The sequence below is a fragment of the Microtus pennsylvanicus genome, chromosome 2 (genome assembly GCF_037038515.1).
Source record: "Microtus pennsylvanicus isolate mMicPen1 chromosome 2, mMicPen1.hap1, whole genome shotgun sequence".
Taxonomy (NCBI): domain Eukaryota; kingdom Metazoa; phylum Chordata; class Mammalia; order Rodentia; family Cricetidae; genus Microtus; species Microtus pennsylvanicus.
In genome coordinates, this window is record NC_134580.1 from 47,770,130 (window position 1) to 47,789,906 (window position 19,777).

Below are 19,777 nucleotides of genomic sequence, written 5' to 3' on the forward strand. Positions count from 1 at the left end.
GCAAATAGGTAATACATTAAAACAAAACAAAAATGCTTGGTGACTTTTGACTTTGCTAGGATGGCTCCTCTACATATCACTGAGAGGGAAACGGGATGCTGTCTCAGAGCTACCAACGGCCCCAGACCAAGTGCCTGGGAGCATCTGTATAGGCCTGGGCTTTGCTGCTAACGGTCTTTGTGGTCCTGATTCCTAATTCAAGGGCCATGTCTTAATTCTAGAAGAGCAGGGACTGTCAGAGGCAGAAGGGACCTCTGTGGAGTATTTCAGCACACACAGAGAACAAAGCAAAGCAGATGTAGGTAATGCCTGCTGGAGCAGCACAGCCAAGCCTAAGGCTCTGGTGGGCAGAGACCCTGTATTATGTAATAAAGAGTCAGGCACACCAAACATTGTCCAGGCTTCCTGTGGGAGCAGATGTGGCAAATCTGAAAGCGGGTTTGTGTCCCTTTTCTTTCCCCCTGCTCCAGCAGCCAGAAAGCCAGTGGCTTCAAATGTCACAACCATAAAATCTTGGCAGCCTGGATTCCTAAGCCACAGCTTGAAACAAGGCTCTGTGGAGAGCTGTGGTTCCTCAGGGGACTGACTTCCTGAGAGAAAGACCCTGGTTTGCTAAGCCCATGGGACAGTGGGGTCATCTGTCACCGCAACACATGCTTCATAGTCTAGGGGTCTGCTCAAGTTTTATTTCTGTTGGCGTGCTAAGTACCCTGACTGAAATCACCTTAGGGCTAAAGGGGGGTTTGCTGCAGCTTACAGTTAGTTCCAGGTCACAGCTTGTCAGAGCAGGGAAGTCAAGGTGGGCGGGACTGGAGACAGCTGGCCACGCCCCGCGTTCAGTCAAGAGCAGAGAGACATGAATGAGTGCATGCTCACCCACCAGCTCGATTTATTCCACTCTTACACAGCTCAGGGCTCGGCCCATACAATGGTACCACCCCAATACAGGATGGGCCAGTTAACGTTAACCCTCACAGGCAGGACTACAGGCTAATGCAACCTAGACAGTTCTTCCTTGAGACTCTTTTTCACTTGGGGCCAAGTACACAACTGAAAATAGCCATCACAGGGTTTCATGCTTTTTCCCTGAAGAATGCTCTGTTAGCCACTATTAAACACACACACACACACACACACACACACACACTTGCAATCCTCACAGCTTTTCTTGCTGCACAGGTTAGTCCAGTAAGATTACTGGCCCTCTCGCTCTTTTGACAGGTGACAACCACAAGAGTATCTTGAGGACAAGGAGCTGCCTCAATGCCCAAAAGTACTCATTCTGGCGAAGCGAATATGTTCCTGTCATTGACTCTAATCTTGCAGTCATTCATGAATAAGCCTGCCACACTAGGGGAAGACAGGGTTGGTCTTTGCATTCTATCGCTAAGGGTGAGACACTGAATCCTAACAGTCCTTCCAGAGTGACAGGAGAGAACTTTGTCTCTGATGTTACTCGCATCTGGCTCCATCTCTGCCATTTCCAGTGCAATTCATCAGATTTGTGTCTTATAGCCTCAGCTGTCTCCTACGCAAAATGGGTGTAAATTTTCTATCAAACTGGGTAGTTTTAAATTACATTAAATAAAGTGTAACACACACCATGCTTGGTTTAATGGCTGGCATCCGGCACGTTGGTCTCCCTATTTGATACCGTTAGAATTGATCTTGTTTTGGACTGTTTGGGGACAGGGTGGCCCAGGGTGGCCTCAGAAGAACTCACGATCCTCCTGCCTCAGCTTCTTGGAATCACACCTCTCCTTACTGTCACCTACCAGTCTTCGCTGTACCCCAAGCCTAAGTTAGAATTAGGCTTCAAGTTCCATTTCTGCAAGTATAATATTAGGAGTCATGGAAGTCCTTCAAGCTTCTGACAAAGATCTGCCACCAGGGGCAGCAGCGAGCACAGCTCATTATGCACCTGTGCCATGCCAGCAGGACCCTCCTGGAAGTCTGTCTCTGGATTCCAAAGATAGCCTTTTGCTCACCGCGGCAGCCATAGATGCACACTGCATAGCCATTCATTCTTAATCCCCAGTGCAGTGGGCCAGCGCTGCTCTGATCCTGGGAGCACACAGACAAACAGGAAGTTCTCCCTGCTGGTGGAAAGTGACTCATTTTTTTTTTCTCCTTCAGGGAGACAGATACATAAACAGATCAAAATCCATAAAGTGACAATTCTTTTTCTCAGGGCACACTGGCCTCTCGGAGGGAGAAACAAGGCTCACCACAGAAGGAAAAGGTGACATTGCAAGTTTAGGGAGTTGGGGCAGGAGCCCCATGTGCAAAACAATAAAAGGGAGAGGCGATGGTGCACTTAGGGTTCAGGGGTTAATCTCGTGCGGCTGAAATGGGGCATACGCAGCAAGACTTAGAGCACAATATGCCTGCCGGGAAGAAATCTGTTCCAAGACAGCCAGTGTACTAGGGGGAGGAATTTGGACTTGACCCCGTGGGTCAGAGGTTACTTTCCTTTACAGGAAGAGTGGAGAGTTCAGTTGAAGAACTAGGCTTATGCTAAGGGTTAAGGCATGAGCTCCCCCAGCCGCACCCTGGCACCTCTCTGCATCACACCCTATGGGTCTATACTCTACCCCTGCACTCTTCCACATGACTTGCCATGGGAGCATATGGGTTTTGACTTCTGGGTGACCAGTGACCAGGGAAGGTTTAAGAGAACTAGTAAAAAAGACATGGATTTGGGAGTTTCAAATCTCATAGGGGGAGATTGGTGACAGGTGACAGATTGATAGTCCTTCCAGTAGGACTTCCTCTTTTCTTCTTTAAAAAACAAGATTCATTTACTCTTATTTTACATGTATTGGTGCTTTGTCTGCATGTATGTCTGTTTGAGGGTGCCAGATTCCCTGGAATTGTAGTTATAGACAGTTGCGAGCTGCCATGTGGGTGTTGGGAATCTGAATCCAGGTCCTCTGGAAGAGCAGCCAGTGCTCTTAATCACTGGGCCATCTCTCCAGCCCCTACTCTTTTCTTCTTATTTGAAAACAAAGCAAAGTGGTGAAAACAGAAACAGTCTGAAAGTTTCTATTCACTTCTGTGGAGTGAGAAGCAGCGTTAGGTCGCTCTCCCATGTCGACATGCACACAGCACACATGCAGAACTCTCATGGATCCAATTCTGCTTATCAGTTTAATAACTATTGAGCAACCACTCGGTCAAGGCTAGGTACTCTGGTGGCGGGGGAAGGGAGAAAAATCAAAGGAGTTCTTCTAGCTTGAGGTCATTGGTGGACAGTGCAAAGCAGAAGTGACCCTCCATATGGATAGCCTCTGCTCGCTAGTGTCTAGGTGCTAGGCATGGTACTGTGCCCAGAGCTAGGAGGAGTAGCAGGAAGGCTGAGTAGGACCCTTGGGCTTCTGTTATTAAGAGTGACTTTAAGCCACACACACAGGACCTATGAGGCATTGTGCTAAACTGAGCAACAGGATTCCTATCATTTCAAGTGGTTTGCATAGCTGATACATCTCTCCTTTATCTAGACATCTTAAAGTAGATCCCCCAAGTCCCCTTCTATAGACTATGTATCCCCTCCACACTCCAACTGTGAAAGACCAGGAGGCCGAGAGGTGACAAATGAGGTCACCACTGGGGCTCATCCCATCGCTGGCTTACCTTGACCCCAAAGGTACCATCTATCAGTGTTTGCTCCATTTGGGAAGCACAGAAGCATCACCCTGGCTTTGGAGATGACAGAGCTAGACTCAGAACACATATATAGCCCAGCAGGGAAAGGTACAAGTTAAGAAGAGCCAGAACTGGCTCTGTAGCTGGGACTTATACCTCCTGGGGTAGGACTGACAGTTTAGAAGAGAATCTGGATTCATCCATCCAGAAAACTGCCTGGTCACTGGGAGATGGCTCATTCTTTCATGCTGTGAGCATGGGTCTTCAGGTCACAAGAGAAAGGTATCAGGATGTCCCTTCAGCTACAGAGAGTGACTAATAGGCAGCTTCTCAGGACATAAGGTCAGAGATGTGTCAGCCACCACCACAGTGCCAGCTAGTATCTCTAGGGCCATGCCTATGTTCCCCCACCTTCCCCAGCACTGAGAACCAAGATAAGGTAAATGGAAAACTAGGAACTTATGGGGCAAATTTAAGGAGGCAGTGCTTCTCTAGTGCTAACTAGCCCTATGATTCTTGGAGTCAAGAGTGGGTGCATCCTTAAATTTTACGCACCAGACATTTTATTTACTCTGCTACAGTGTTGGTCCTGGATAGTCACTAGACAGATTGAAGGTTGAGTCCTGCCCCTTTACACTCCAGCAGTGTGACCCTCTCTTCCCTGCACCTTTGTTTCCTCACTTGTAAAGTGGACCAAAGGACAGTATCAACTGTTGGCCAATATGTAGCAATTTCTTCTCTAAGTATTCTTGTACTGAAGCGCCCATAAGAAACAGAAACAGCGACATCCAAGAGGCATAGCGGTGCATGACTATAAACTAAGCAGGCAGAGGCAGGACAATCAAGGGTTTCAAACCAGACTGAGTTACGTTGTGAGTTTAATGCCAGCCTGGGCTACCCTGTCTCAAAACAAACCAAATAGAAATGAAACTGTGTGTACATATGAAAATATGTGCACAAATGTTCACAGCGGCTTTCGCAAATTTCTTATACTTCCTGGGGTAGGCCTAACAGGTTAGAAGAGATTCTGGATTCATCCATCCAGAAAACTTCAGGGTCACTGGGAGGAGGCACGAAAGGCCATCAGCTGGTGAATGGGTAACGAACATGGCATAGCTACCCAGTGAGGTACCATTTGGCAATAAAAAGGCAAGAAACACGGATACACGCTGGATGGTGGATGACCCTCAAGTGCTTCAAGCCATGTAAAAGAAGCTAGACATACAAAGTTCCAGATTATAGGATTGCAAAGGCATAGATCAGAAAGTCCAGAGTAGTCGATCAGGGTTGGGGTGAAGCTCAGGAGGTGAGATGAAGAACAGCTGCTTATGGGTGCCTGGGGTTCACTTATGGGGGCGATGGGAATGTCCTAAAGTTGCCTAGTGGTGATGGCTACAAAAGTTATATAAATATACTGTAGAGCGGTGTTGTATGCTTTAAATAGGTGAATTTAACATGTCCTACCTCAACAAGGCAAATTTAGAAGATTCGCTTCACCTTGTCTAATGCCAGCAGGAGAGGTGTGCATTCAAGGTCAAGGTCATCCTGGGTTGCATATTGTCACTGTTTCAGACAAAGGAAAGACAGAAGGGTTGCGGGGAAGGAGAGAGGGAGGAGGGAAGAAAAAGAAGGAAGACAGGCCATACTTACAATGTGTAGCCATCAAACTTGATGATTTTTATGCTAATAAGCACCTGTTGCTCAGTTTCTCCAGCTTCCTAAAAGGACCCTTGGTTTTTAGGAGACTTTGAAGAACTAACCTGGGAGTCTCACCAAATGCACCATGCCTGGAGGAGATAAAACTCTTCAGGTCTTGGATCCTAAAGAGCTGTGTTTGAGCTCTGGCTCTGCCCTTGGTGTTGACCGCTTTGTAAAGCCACAGGTGCACAGAGGGTCGGAGACTCAGTAAGTGCCTGGGGCCTTACAAGTCCTAGGGGTAGATGGTGTGTTAGCCTGCCTGCCTGGTTTCTGAAACCCTTGGACAAACGCCTTCCTATATTGTGCTTCCTTGTTGGTCAAACGCAGAAGACAGAATGCTGATATCTCTTTGGGGTGTCAGAAAGGCATTTAGAACTGTACTCATGATGTCGGTCGGGGTAGCTATGTGGACTGGAGCCATGCTTGTGGTTCAGCACCACCCAGGGTGAACTTCCTGAGAGCAGGGCCATTGATCTGTCACTCAGGCAGGTGCTCAGCAAGTGCTAGGAAAGACAGGGAAGCAGAAAGGCCTGAAAGGACTCCCCTAGGATGGCGGGATCTGGTGCTGATTTGCATAGCTTTTTGGACCTCAGTTACTCCAGGCTGGATCCTCCAGTTTCCTTCCTTTCTTCCTCCCACCTTTCCTGAGACAAGGTCTCACTATGCCACTTTGTTGTCCTGGATAGCCTGGAACTCGCTTTTCAATCAAGGCTGGCTTTGAACTTGACGTCATTCTCCTATGTCTGCCTCCCAGCACTGGGATCGCAGGTGTGTGCCACTGCGTCAGGTCTGGCCTCTAAAGTTTCTCTTATCTAGAACATTCCTGGGTCCCAATAATAAACTCATCCCCTTGAACATTCTTTCACTTGGTTGTAGGGTATATACTTGGAGACCCAGGGTTCCTGCTTCTAAAAGTATCAAGGAGAGACACTGTCCAGCTGCACGCTGTGGACAATACCGGCTGCTGGGAGGTCCATCACTCACCCTTGAAGTGATAGTGCCCATTCCACTTTACAGCACCCTGGCACTTGGAAATGGCCAGAAATCTGCATGTTTTTCTAGTCTACTTGTTTCTGATTGCAGCACCCTGGCTGCTCAGAATCAAGTTAGTAACACAAAGTTCCCTGGAGGACAGCAGACGGCAGGTCCTGAGAATCGGGAGGAGAGGAGGTCTCAGCTGGAGAGATCAGAGGAGAGTCCCTTCTCGCCTGAATTTCAGCCCTTCTCTGAAATGCCTTAGATAGAGGAAAGCCTCCTTTCCCAGCTTTCAGTTTCCAGACCATATATTCCCACTATCCACTCCAACACACACACACACACACACACACACACACACACACACACACACACACAGACACACAGACACACATACACACAGACATACACACAGAGAGAGAGAGAGAAGGGGGGGGGGAAGTAGGAAGGACCAAAGTTCAAATGGCAAAAACCAAAGCACACCCCATCCCAACATCCCAACAAGCCGTACTAAGGCTCTGGCCAGGCGGTGTGCAGACATCTTCAAGAATCTGTTTCTAGGAAGGCAGAGGTGAAGCTCAAACGAAAAATAATTTTAACACGTCATCCTCCACAGGCCACGGAGCTCCCTCGGGGACGCTGGGTAGGCCCAGGGGCTGGGGGAACCTGAGTTGGCTTTGTTGCTAGAGCGATTCAGCCCTGCCTCATATTTTAAGAACAGCGGGGATGTAATATCAGCTGAAAGGCGGTTTCTGTGTGCTATTTAACTAAATGGCTCTGCAGCTGGAGAGAGCCATGGGCAGACGTGTTATGATTCAAAGGTTCCCAATTACAATGATCCTCTTTTATTGTATAAAAACAGCAACACAGCCACTCTCCACGCCCGCCCCCATGTTTGCTCCCTCCTCTCCTGCTCCTCATTGGCTGCCGAAGCTGGGCCTTCTCCTTGAGGCCCCAGCAGCTCTTCAGGTCCCAACTCTGCAGAGTTTGACTCACTGGGATTCTTTCTGTCCAGGTCAAGGAGAGAGTCCAGTGGCCCTGGAGAGCATCTGACAGACGCTGATGGAGCAGGGTGGTAGGATGTTACAGATTAGGGGTGAAGATTTAGAAGCCCAGTTCTGACCATATTCTTATACGTAGCCATATGCATGTACACACACGGGTTCACATGGTGGCCCATCCCCTAAACCCCTGCAGTAGAAAAGCAACCGAATAGACAGCCCCACAGTGTGTCTAAACCAAACCTTCTCTCCACACTCCCCTACAGGCTAGCCAGGAGCTTGTCTGTCCACACGCTTGAAAACCCTAGAGACAAACTGATCCCAGGAAGCAACCTGATTCTCCTCCCTCCCCTCTGTGTTCCTGAGTCAGGGCTTCAGCGCCTTGAGCTTTGCTTTCCTGTCTTTGCAGGGGGCCATTCACAGCTCTCCATCCACCCCTCCTGCTTGCACTACGTGGCAGAATAAAGGGGAAACATTCAGCCCGGTGTCTGGCACACAGTAGCCACTGCCATTTTTCAGATGAACTGATTTGTGGACTTATGGTGTGTCTGGGTGAGCGGGTAGCTTTTGCATTTGTTCGGTTTCACGAGGCAGAGCTGACAAAGCGGGGGTGGGGGGTGGGGGGGAAGAGCTGGCCCACCGGGGAGTGTTTTTCTTGTACCTTTCTGCAATACTAGTTTGAAACTGTCACCTGTGTGAGCTGACACACGCATGCGTGCACGCATGCATGCTGCCTGCTCTTTAACTTAGACTTCTTAGGCCCCCTCCACATTCTGCAGATGTTTTGGAGCTCAGCATCTGCAGCTGCAGGCATTCGAGCAGACCAAAGAGAACTTGTACCCAGGACCTTCTGTGCATAACACCCCAGCCAGGCCAGGCCACGCTGTCAACAGCTTCTCTCCTTCACTTGGGTCCTGAGACCCCAACAGGAAGGATCTCCCAGCCCAGACAAAGAAGGAGCTGGCTCTTTTGGCCACACCAGTGCCCCCGGGATACGAAAGTCAGGTCCTCATACTGAATGGCAAACAGTTCCCTGGGGTTTTTACTGGTTCCCTACACAAGATAAATGCAACATAGGCCTGTAACGCTTCCATCCCAACCAAGCCCGTGCACCCACAAGTCTCTTTCTTCAAAGTTACCACTTGGGCCACACTCCTTACTATCAAACTGCCTATGGATCAATATTACACAGATTTCATTCACTGCCGGTTGCATTCTGTGTTGAATGCTATTGCTGTGAAAGACTGTTGTGACTAGATTTAATCTCCAGGAACATTCTCGTACTAGGAAGTAAAGCATGTGGCGGGGACCAAAAGGGGTATAAGTTGAGGCTTTTAGTAAGTAAACTGTCCTCCCTGGGGGCACAGAGCTGCTGGCTCTGGGTCTGTCCTCTGTTTCATGGGGGGAAATTTGGGGGGATATGGAGGTAGTGCTGTAAGGATAGCTTTGCTCCTTGGGGGTCTCTCTCTCACACACCACTGCCAATCAGCCCCTCTTAAATGCACGACTACAAGCACAGAACAGGAAACAGCTTGTAGGAGGATGTTCTTAATATCACAACCTGTTCAACGTAGGGTGGGGGCTTTACAGAAGGGCTGGGGAGGGGAAATGGGACCACATTTCCTCGTCTTATTCTCTCTCTCTTTCTCTCTCTTCCTCCCTCCCCCAGTTCAGATAGCCACACACAATGGCCATCTGGGTGCCTATCAAGGGGGCATGTGAACAGCACTGTGGCCCTCAGCACTGCTCTGCTTGGGTGTGGACCGTGATTCCACACAGGAGGAGTCCATGATGGCACCAGGCTCATCAGGGTTGTCATCGCTGAGGCCACTCAGAGTTGCCGCAGAATAAGTGCCAGTGCTCTGGGAAGAGGGCTGGTGAGAGGAACGCACGATGAGATGGGGACAGGCAGGGTTCCTGATGGACGCTTAACCCTGAGCTTGTTAATTACAAGGTCACACAAGGAAGTCATTTCCTAGAGGTGGCTGCAGTGACCTCTGCATGATGATGGTGCTGACAGTTTGCTGAGTAGGCTAATGTATCAGGTGCAGTGCTGTTATATACATTATATATAATATACCCTATGTATTATATATTATGTATATAATATATTTTCTTTTATAAGCTTTTTACGCTCCATAATAATTCATATGACAGCTATGAGTGGTTTTGCTTTAAAGAAAAAACCAGGGTTCAGAGAGGCAAGTAACTGCCCAAAGGCACAAGGCTAATAGTGTGTGAGTAAAAAGAATTAGAGAGCCTGGCTCTTGCTGGGGGAGTCCTGCAAGTGGAAGCTGATATAGCTCTGGGGCCAATCCTGCCACCTTCTTGATTTAAAGCAATGTGGGGGAGGGCCAGGACTAAAAGGAGTCCTCTGGGGAGAGGAGAGCTGTGGCCAGGACCTAGGAATCCCAGAGGCCAGGAAGATGAGCATAACGCTCAGCTGGCAAAGAGGTCCCTTGTCCAGCTGCTTTTGCTCTGTGAACTGAATCACTGTGGAAAGAGTGCTGCTTACCTCCTGGAACAGCTGAAGCGCCTCAAAATAATTTTGGATTACTGGTTTGTGGTTGTGTATGTGTATGTGTGTGTGTGTGTGTGTGTGTGTGTGCGCGCACACGTGTGCGTGTGCATGCATGTGTAGGCCGGAAGGCAATGTTGGACATCTACCTCAGTCATTCTCCATTTTATCTTTTAAGACACAGTCTCTCAATGAAGTCAGAGCTCACTGATTGAGCTAGACTGACTGGTCAGGGAGTTCCATGAACTCTCCTGTCTTTCTCTCTTCAGTAAGGGGGCTTAATTTTAGATTTTTATTGTCAGGATCTAAAGACTATCTCTCCTCCCCTCTTACACACTGTCATTGCACCCTCTCATTGCGCTCTGTCTCCCCCCCTCCCAGACATCATTAGCCCCTGTCTGAAAATTTCCTTGATCTCATTCTATGTCGAGGGAGAAGCAAGCAAGGTTGTCTGTACCAGGCACATTCTGCAGGCTTAAACACATGACAGTCCCTGTCCAGAAGCCTGCCATGGCTCCCGGCACCTACAGAGTAATGGTCAACAGCCTCTACAGTGAGCAAAAGCTGACGTCATCTCCTGCACGACTCTCTCTGCACCCTTCTCTCCACTTCCCAGACTGCAGACAGCTTCCAGGACCACCCAAATACCTTTCTTCCACTTCCTCTCTCAGAAATCAGACACTCTACCTGCTAATTCACATCTTCTGCCTTACAAACAGAACCCCATCATGTTCACGGCGGTAATGTGTCTGACTAAAAATACTCGCTCATCTCTCCCTGGCACGTTTGGGTCACCACATAGCCAAGCTCTGATTGGGGCCCAGGGACACAGCCATCTCCATAAACCTCAGGTCTAAGACCCACACACAGGACGAAAAGACACAGCTGAGACATCATCCGGTCCCCACAAAAAATGTCCTGGGCTGGATAAATCACGTGGTCTTCAGGATTTCGGTTGCCTGCAGCTGAATCAATGCTATCCTATGCATCCTTCCCCAGGCATTGTTCTTTCTCATTCATGGGTCACTTTAGAAGCCATCCCCTCCAGGAGAGTCCCCAAGAGCCCCTCGGAGGAGCAAAATCCCACTTTCCCGTGTGGTCCACAATAGTTGCTTTTCCTCAGTCATAGCACTTACTTAATTCTGCTTGATTGGGCCTAATGAGCGCTCCTACTGTCTGTTCAAACTCCAAGAGGGTAGGGGGTCTTTATCCCACCAGCATCTCCATTAGTGTGGAGCAGAGCTTTGTGCTGAGCCCAGGGGCTCTGCCGCACTCCCCCCCTCCGCGTCCCCACAATGTCTGATGCAGTGTGCTGTAGCAGTGGAGGTATCCCTGGTGTGGGTGCTGACACTCTTGACTCATGACCTCTCTAGGCCTGCACTTCTTCATCTCTAGAGAACGAGAGCCTCTGTGATCTCTCCTGGCTGTCCTGAAGACAACATAGTCTCATCCGAAGCCCTCAGGAGAGTGTCTGGCATTATAAAAATGTTTAACGACCGTGGGCTCTTATGAGTAGCCGGAATGGTGTAGCTGCTGAACGAATAAATACGTCAACATGTAGTCGCCAAAGAAACGAATAAGCAAATGAAATCCAGATGAATTCCTGAGTGGAGACCCAGGGCGGTAGTTACTGCTCTCCGTCCTGCCTGCACTTGACCCTTTGGGTTGTCACCCCAGTGACCTCCGTCACCAGAGATGAATGCTGTCAAGTCAGCTTGGCCTCCAGCACAGACACTGCACCCCGTGGGTTGGCCAAACGTTCCTTCTTCACCTCTGTTTCCTCAACCAGTGTCTGAAGACAAGAGTAATGGTTGGCTTGTGGGGTAATGGAGAGAATTACATGATAAAGCAGGACCATCCAGCCATCCAGCAGGCCTAGATACTGTAACAGTGCTAGCAACACTTACCAAACACCAAATGCCCCCCCCCCCCCCCCCCCCCCGTTGTTGTTAAAGGCACAGTGCCCTTGTAACCACCTGGGATGCGGTCACCACTGGGCAAGCCAAGATCATCTGTTTTCATCTTGGGAATCCAGTGTTTTCAGTGTATGTGATTATTTTTTTTTCCTCTCTCTTTAAACAATGAGTCACTAGTTTACTCTAAAACTTTGGCCTTCTGAATTTTCCCCTTAAGTGCCATTATCTACAGGTGGATCCCTAGCTTACATCAAACCCTACAGGAAAGCAAGGTACAAGTTCGCCCAGCAGTGATGGAGTATTTACAAAGTAACAATATTTCCACACGCCACAGACCTGATTACTGTCAGGGACACATTTTAATCTTAGTTTTAGATTTCCCCCTAGCCTTAAAAGAACATGTGTAAACAAACAGCCTTATGTGACTTTCGCTTTAAACTTAAACCTTTATGTTGGTCCCACGGAACCACTTGACGGCTCCATTAGCCTATTTTTACTATCAAACAGGCCATTTAACAAGATATTTATTCCACTTGGACGTCATCCAAATGCTTTTTGACATTACTGCCCTGGGCCTGAACTGCTTAGACTCCAGACCCTTATCAACAGAAAATTACCTTTTGACTTGCGTCTCCCAGCACTCTACTCTCACCCTCTTCGCTTCCGCGGTGTTAATTTCTGCTCTACTCTATAGAGAAGGCAGCAGGAGAGAGTGCATTTTAAGAGGCTTGTTGTGGGAAGTCCAAGCCATTCAGGGGTCACATGGAGGCATATCTGTCTCCCAAGTCCTGCTTCCACACAGGACTGGCCTCAGATCTAAGGAGCTACTCACTCCCAGAAAGAAACCTTCAGAGAGCAGCAAATGGAGAACTCGGGGACTCAAAAGGACAGTGCGGCCTGGGGCCCCAGCAGAGCCGTGACTGTGAAGGGGGAAGGGTGCTCCCTCCTCCTTCCCGCCCCCAACAAAAGGCCATCAGCGGGACCCACTGGCTTTGAAGCCAATCAGTCAGGTGGAAGGAAGCCTGGGCAAATCACGGTTTTGCTACCGAGACAGGTTTCCCCCACCCACCCTGTTTGATAAGCCCTCCTCATCCTCTTCCACCGCCTCCCGAGCTCAGTACAGCTATGAGGCCAAAGAGACGTTCCTGTGATGCTCCCGCTTTCCAACTTTCCAAGCTTCTTGGTCTTCGCAGCCTCCCGCAAAGCTGCTAGGGAAAGGGCAAGTTTGCAAAGCCCCGGATCCCAAGTCCTGGGGAAGCCACAAAGACGCTCCAACGCCAGCAATGATTAACCTCTTGTGGGACAGACTGGAAAACGCCACGGCCACTCAGGCGGCAGACCTGATTGAGACACGGGCTGGTCCGGGAGGGCCGGGGACAGCAGGGCCCCCGGGGGCCTCGCGCCCCACGCATCACCCTCCCCGCGCACCTGAGCGGGGCGTGGGCACAGCGCCGCGCTCAGGCCCTGCCCGCAGGTCGCTCGTACGCCGCCCGCGCCGCGCGCCGGCCGCCTGCAGCCACCGGGAGCGACGCGAGGAGAGGCAGCCTCAACACGGCGTCATGCTTCCTGCCACCACATTAGGGCGAATCGTCACCGGGAGAGGAGAGCAGAGGGGAGAGCGGGGGAGGGAGGGGAGCAGCTACACGCAGCCCCCAGGCTGCCAAAAAGCGCCGAGACGGGGCCACGTCCCGGTGGAGTCCCCGCGGGACCTGCCCGGCTCGCACAATGCGCCGCAGTTTGGCCAAGAAGGCAGGGAGCCGGCCACAAAATAAATAAATAAAAAACAGAGTCGGGTCTACGTAACGCCCTGTCGAAAGCGGACGCCATATTTTTTTGTGGCTTATGTCGACATAGGGAAACGTAGACATGTTTTCCTCCTCCTCCTCGGTCTGGCTTCCATTTACCCAAACTTGTAATCAAAACTATTTCATAAAAAAAATAAATCTCCGTCCCCCTTCACCCCATATCCGCGGATTCCCTCCCACCCGCAAAAAAAAGCCTGCACACCCCCTCCCGCGCACCCCCATCCTTAAACCAGCCAAGTCCCATTAACAACACATTTTCGGGAGCCGCCGCGGCGATGAGAAAGTTGGGCTGGAGTAGCGGGCGCCCGGTGTGTCGGGCTCCGGGCTGGCGGTGCCCGCTGCGGGTGCTCCGCGCCGGGGCGAAGTTTCTTACCTGCGCCGGGGCTGGGTACGCGGGGACCCGGGCTGGGAACGCGGAGACGAGGCACGGGCGTTCCAAAATGGAACTCTGCTGGCTCCCCCCACCCACTCCCCACTCCCCACCCGGCGCCCTACTCGGGCTCCGTGGGAAAGAGGTGGTGGTGGTGGGGAAAGCCAGCCTGGCAGACAGACAGACAGACAGAAAAAGCCCCCGTACGGAGAACGGTCGGCCGAAATTTTTAAAAGAAAAAAAGAAAAGAAAAGAAAAAGAAAAGAAAAAAAAAGAAAAAAAAAAGGGGGAAAAATGCCTCGATCAGTGGGGAATCTACGCCAAAACCCACATGATCTGTAACGTCAGCATGCGTATTTGCATACGATACCACCACCGGAGCTGCCACCCGGGCTCGGGTTCCGCAGAAAGTTACAAAGTGAAATTCAGGCCCCTCGGCAGACGCCGGCAAAATGTCATTTTTAGGAGGGAACTGCGGGTGGGGGGAGGCTGGCCCTAAAGGCTCTGATGAGTGGCCAAACGGGTGTGTGTGTGTGTGTGTTCAGTAAATGAACTTAAAAGTCCGAGTCCAGTAACGGACTCGATGGAATTTTTGCGGGAAGAGGTGGGGGAGGCGCAAGCGAGATCACTGAATATTATTGAACACAACCCGGCGCGCGGCCGCGGTCAAACCCTCCCGGTGCAATACCCATTTTCTTTATGAAAAGTTCAAGGTGTCACTGATGAGCTCAACAAACTGTTGATCCTCACCACGTGGAGTGGCGGACCGTGGGACCACAGGGCGCTAGGGCTTGCCCAGCGCCAGCAACACCCGGGACTCGGCGTCCTCCTGCAGTGCGTGGGGGCAGAACGCGGGTGGGGTCCTCACACACGCTGGACTCTGCTTGCTCTTTCGCCTGCCTTCCGGCTCAAGATAATAATGACATATTTAAAAACTTTTTTTTTTGAAAGCGAGATGCATTTTACTCCCGGAATAGTAATGAGAGGGCTTGGGAGTCGCGGGGAAGAAGGCGCCCCCACTTATGTAACCACTTGAAGTCAGATCACTTTTGTTGGGGATTTCCGCTCGCGCCTGGGCTCAGTCTGGTTAAAGATCTTCAAACTTTTTCCCTCCAAGCCCGTAAACAAACAGACTCCGGGGGAGCTGACTTAAACTTGTCTAGCCCAAATTTGCAGGGATTCTCAGACTCGGAGAAATGTACACGCCTGCGGTGGCTACTCTGGAGTCCCGCGGAAGTGAGACGGGTCATTTTTGAAGCTGGGACAGCCGCGTTCCCGGCGGGAGGGGTCTCCAAACGCGATCTCCTCTTAGGCTTCAGAGTACCCGCGGGTGGCGTGTGTGTGTGTGTGTGTGTGTGTGTGTGTGTGTGTGTGTGTGTGTGTGTGTGTGTAAGCACGCCGCCCGCCTTTTCTCTGCAGCCTTGGGAACCGTGAACTTGCGACCCGGCTGCTGTGCTGAGGGCGACAGGGCAGGGTTAAAACGCTTTAAGGGAGCATCCGAGGGACGCTGAGGGACCTCCCGCAGCAACCTGTCTGCGCTGCGCATTCCTGTTCTCAATGACCCCGTGTCCCTTTCATAGTCGCTGGGGGTGTTTCGGAATTTCTTCGGGGTGGGCTCTCTGGAGCTCACCGTGGGCGACAGGGCCGAGCTCTGGAACCCAGATTTGACACTAGGAATTATTCGAGGAAAAAGAGGGCCTGGGGTTTGGAGACTGCGGAGTCGCCTCCCACCCTGCGGATTAGCAGGCGCGTTGCGTCGGGGCTTCCCAGCCAGCTCTGCTCCGGGGAATTAGAACGAACTCTAGCGGCCGCTTGCGACTCCGCTCGGGGCGCCAAGACAGCAACAGGTGGCGGTGTGCTGCAGGGTGTCCAAGGCGACGACCTAGTCTAGACTGGGAGACTGGCTTTGGGGGTTGATGGGTGACCACGGCTTTGGGGAACCCCTATTAGCATTTACTTTCGTAGGCTGGGAAGAAGGAAGTAGTTAAAAAAAAATAATTAAGGTCGCCCCTAGGGCTTCCATTTCTCTGGTAACCTTTGTTTCTTGGTAAGTTCTTCCTATTTAAGATTAAATTAGTGCACATGTAAACATTTTTTTTTACTGGCTTGCCAGCTTTGATCGGGTTATTGTTGAGTGGGGTGGGGGGGCGTTATTTTTCCTGGTTAAGTAAAAGCCCCCTATCCCCCCAAAAAACCTCAAAGCAAAAACCAAAACAACAACAACAAAACCCAAAAACCAAAAAACAGGATTCTGGCTGTGGACTAGCTTTCCTGTTTCTTCTCTCACCAGGGAGACAAAATCTGTCTGCTTCTTAGCAGGATTCCGTTCAGAGCTTTGTTGGTAGCTATAATCCGGATCATGTCTTGTCTTTCTCCGACTCATCTGATACCGATGATCTCAGAATCCTGTCAACTTGCATCCGACACTAGAATCAGAGGATGTCTGAGCTGGGTGGTTTTTGTCCACTTGACACAAACTACCCCCCCCCCCCCCCCCCCGAAGAGAGAATTTCAATTGAAGAATTACCACCAGACTGGCCTTTGGGCACACCTATGGGGGCATTTAATGATGGATGCAAGAGGGCCTAGTTCACTGTTTAAGGGGCCACTCCTGGTATGGTGGTCCTGGGCTATACAAAAAAGCAAGCTGAGCCAGCCATCCAGAGAAAGTCAGCAAGCAGCTTCCTGTATGGCCTCTGCTTCAGTTTCTGTTTCCAGAGTCATGCCTTGAGTTTCTGCTTTGCCTTCCCTTGATGATGGACTATAACCTATAAGCCAAGTAGACCCTTTAATCCCTCAGATTGCTTTTGGTCATGGCATTTACCACCACAACAAGAAAAGTAATTAGGACTCTGGCTTTTCTCCCTAAATTAGGGTGTGCCAGAATAGTGAAAGGACAAACAACCAACCACTAAAATTGTCACCAGCTCAACACTTTCCTGTCACTTATCTTATTATGCCCTCCCAGGTCATTTTACCAACACCCCCAGTCCTTTAAATTTAGGTATACTTTGCAGGCTGTTTCCATGGAAATTGTCTAAACCTTAAGGAAGCAATTCCTATTTTGAGGCTCCACTTCCTCTTGATGAGCAATTACTTTAGGCAGCGTCTCTAGAAGCCAGGCTTCCATTGCCACCTGCTTCTGACTGGGTAACAGGTTGTATACAGCATGGGAAAAAACAGTGAGAGGAAGCCAGTGACCCTGGAATGGTCTGCATCTTCAGGATGCAAACCCCACAGATATGAGAACATGAGGGCTTCTGTGCAGGAATATCTTTAAATGATTCAAAATTTAACATGCAACGAACTCTCACTATAAAATAAAATGGCAAAAGGAGTTTGGAACGATGAATCAGTGGTTAAGAGTACACAGAGGATGGAATTTAGTTCTGAGCACCCACATCCAGCAGCTGACAACTGTCTATAACTACTGCAGGAGATCTGATCGCTTCATTTAGCCTCCCTGAGTGTGTGTGTGTGTGTGTGCGCACACACACAGAGACAAAAATTGAAAGGAGGGTGACTTTTGTGTCAAATGTTACAATCCTGTTTTGTTTCTATGTGGATGGGTAGACTTCAGGAGTGTTGAAACCAATATCATAAGGGTGGCATTTACTAGATGCTTTGCGTGTGTATGCTGGTCGCTACTTAATCCTTAGAATAACCCTGTGCTCAAACTGTTTTGCTTCAGGCTTCCTCTAAACTTTTAGGCATTATTGAGGCTCCAGCACAACTTTTATTTCTTTGGGTTATACATACATACTGACAGTTTACATATTTGAAATTAACTCTAAAAATGTCTTATTGCCACACATGGATTGCACAGAATAATAGGTTTCATAATGACATCTTTACACACATGCATACACACATACATACACACACACACACACACACACACACACACACACACACACACACACACACACACATTCTTACTGACTGCTGTACACCTGTGAGAGAAAAGGAGTCAAAAGGACAAGCAAAATTTCAGCCTCTTATGAAAATAATTTTGACTTTGAGGACCCGATAGAAGGCTCTTGGGGGAGGCCTCCAGGGTCTGTGACCACATTTATAAACACTATTGATAAGTTCTGTGCTCTATCTCCACCTCACAGACACAGAAGCACAGAGATCTGTAATAGCTTGCAGAGACAAGTGGAAGAAATTAGGCTTTACGAGTTCTGTTAAAGTCTTAGAGCCAGACTTCTTAACCCTGCCCAACCCCACCTCAGCAGGAGCAGCCTCTGTACTTCTCAGGAACAGCAAACAGGACTGACGAGGTTCCAGGCAGTGCATTGGGCTTCCAGATGCATTATCTTATCAAACCCTTCATCTCCCATTATTTGCAAGTACGATTACCCCACTATATTGACCACAATAGGTTATGGTTCAAGGAGGTTAAGAAGTGTCTCCAGAGGCCTGAAGAGATGGCTCAGCAGTTAAGAACACTGACTGCTCTCTCAGAGGCATGCAGGTTCAATTTCCAGCACCCAGGAGGCATCTCACAACTCTCTGTGACTCCAGCTCCAGGGATTCAGTGCCCTCTTCTGGCCGCTGCAGGCACTAGGCATACACGGTGCACAGACACACAGATAGAAAAAAATATGTATACACATAAAATAAAAAGAAATAGATTTTTAGAAGGAAAGAAACTTCTCCAAAGTCATACAGCAAAATTCCAGTTAGGATTAGACCCTGAATTCCAACCTTTGTCTTGTGACTTCAGAGCCAAGAATGAAAGCCCATCTTCCTTATCTAGGTGCATAAGTGAGGAAAGAGTGACATTTGCTTTCTAATTTGTTGAGAGGAATCCCATGGCATTGCTGTGCAGGTGTAGGAACTGAGACTGTTCTCAACTTGATAGCATGAGTCTGACTTAGTAGCAACTTGAACTCGCATAGAGTGCACAGTCAAAAGTTTACCAAGTGGTCTCTTGGCCATTGATTGTCTCAGTCAGAGACTATTATATATTTGGCTTCACTGGCTGGCTTGGTCCTTGTATCAACCTTACGAGGCAGGCAGAGCTGTTGTGATCATCTTTACATCACAGAGGAGAATGCTGAAGGATTGTAAAAATAGCGATAGTTGTTAGTTCAAACTCACAGACTAAACTGAAAACGGCAATTTACATCTAATCTTTTATTAAAAATTATTATGATTTTTTATGATCATTATTAGTGTGCACATGTGTATGTGCATGCAAGCACACACCTTCCACCCTGCTTTTGAGGCAGGGCCTCTCTTGTTTCTTCTGTTGTACAATACTCCAAATGAGCTGACCTGTGAGTTTCTGGCTCGTTCTTCTGTCTTTGCCTCCCATTTTACAGATGCATACCTCAGCATCCAGCATTTGATGTGGGTGATGTGGACTGAACTCAGTAATCAAGTGTTTTTACTTTCTGAGTCACCTCCTTGGCACAAATCCAAGTCTCGTAATTGAAAGTCAAATGACCCATTTTCATTTATGTGTGTGCGCGTGGGGGTGGCCGTGGCAGGATCTCACCTGCAGCTGAGGCTAGCCTTGAATTTTCCATCCTCTTGTCTCTCCTGAGTATTTGAATTGGTCATGGGCCACCATACCCAGCCGGTCATTTAGTTTTCCCTAAGTGTAGCTTTTATGAGACATTGCACTTTTTGTAAAAGTGTGGCTACAACTACCACCAGGAGCAGTGGCTTCCGACTATACACTATTTCATATGTACTCTTCATTCCTTTATTCATTTGTATTCCTACTAGAATCTGAGGTTCACACAGGTAGGACCTTTGTTTTAGTTCAAAGAACCATAGAATCCAGCTTGATGTCATAGATGCACAAGTAACTGCTGGATGGATGGATGGATGGATGG

General features: G+C 49.2%; 1 protein-coding gene across 3 annotated transcripts in view; it reads right to left on the reverse strand.

The window, feature by feature from the left end:
- Zhx2 (zinc fingers and homeoboxes 2) overlaps positions 1-14,517 on the reverse strand; it is a 131,032-nt gene extending 116,515 nt beyond the window's left edge. Inside the window, exon 1 of one of the 3 annotated variants that reach the window (XM_075960992.1) lies at positions 13,932-14,517. The gene's annotated coding sequence lies outside the window, so the exon portion shown is untranslated. The remainder of the gene's footprint in view (positions 1-13,931) is intronic. The other 2 variants (XM_075960993.1, XM_075960994.1) reach the window with 2 other exon arrangements.
- Between the last annotated feature and the right edge of the window lie 5,260 nt (positions 14,518-19,777).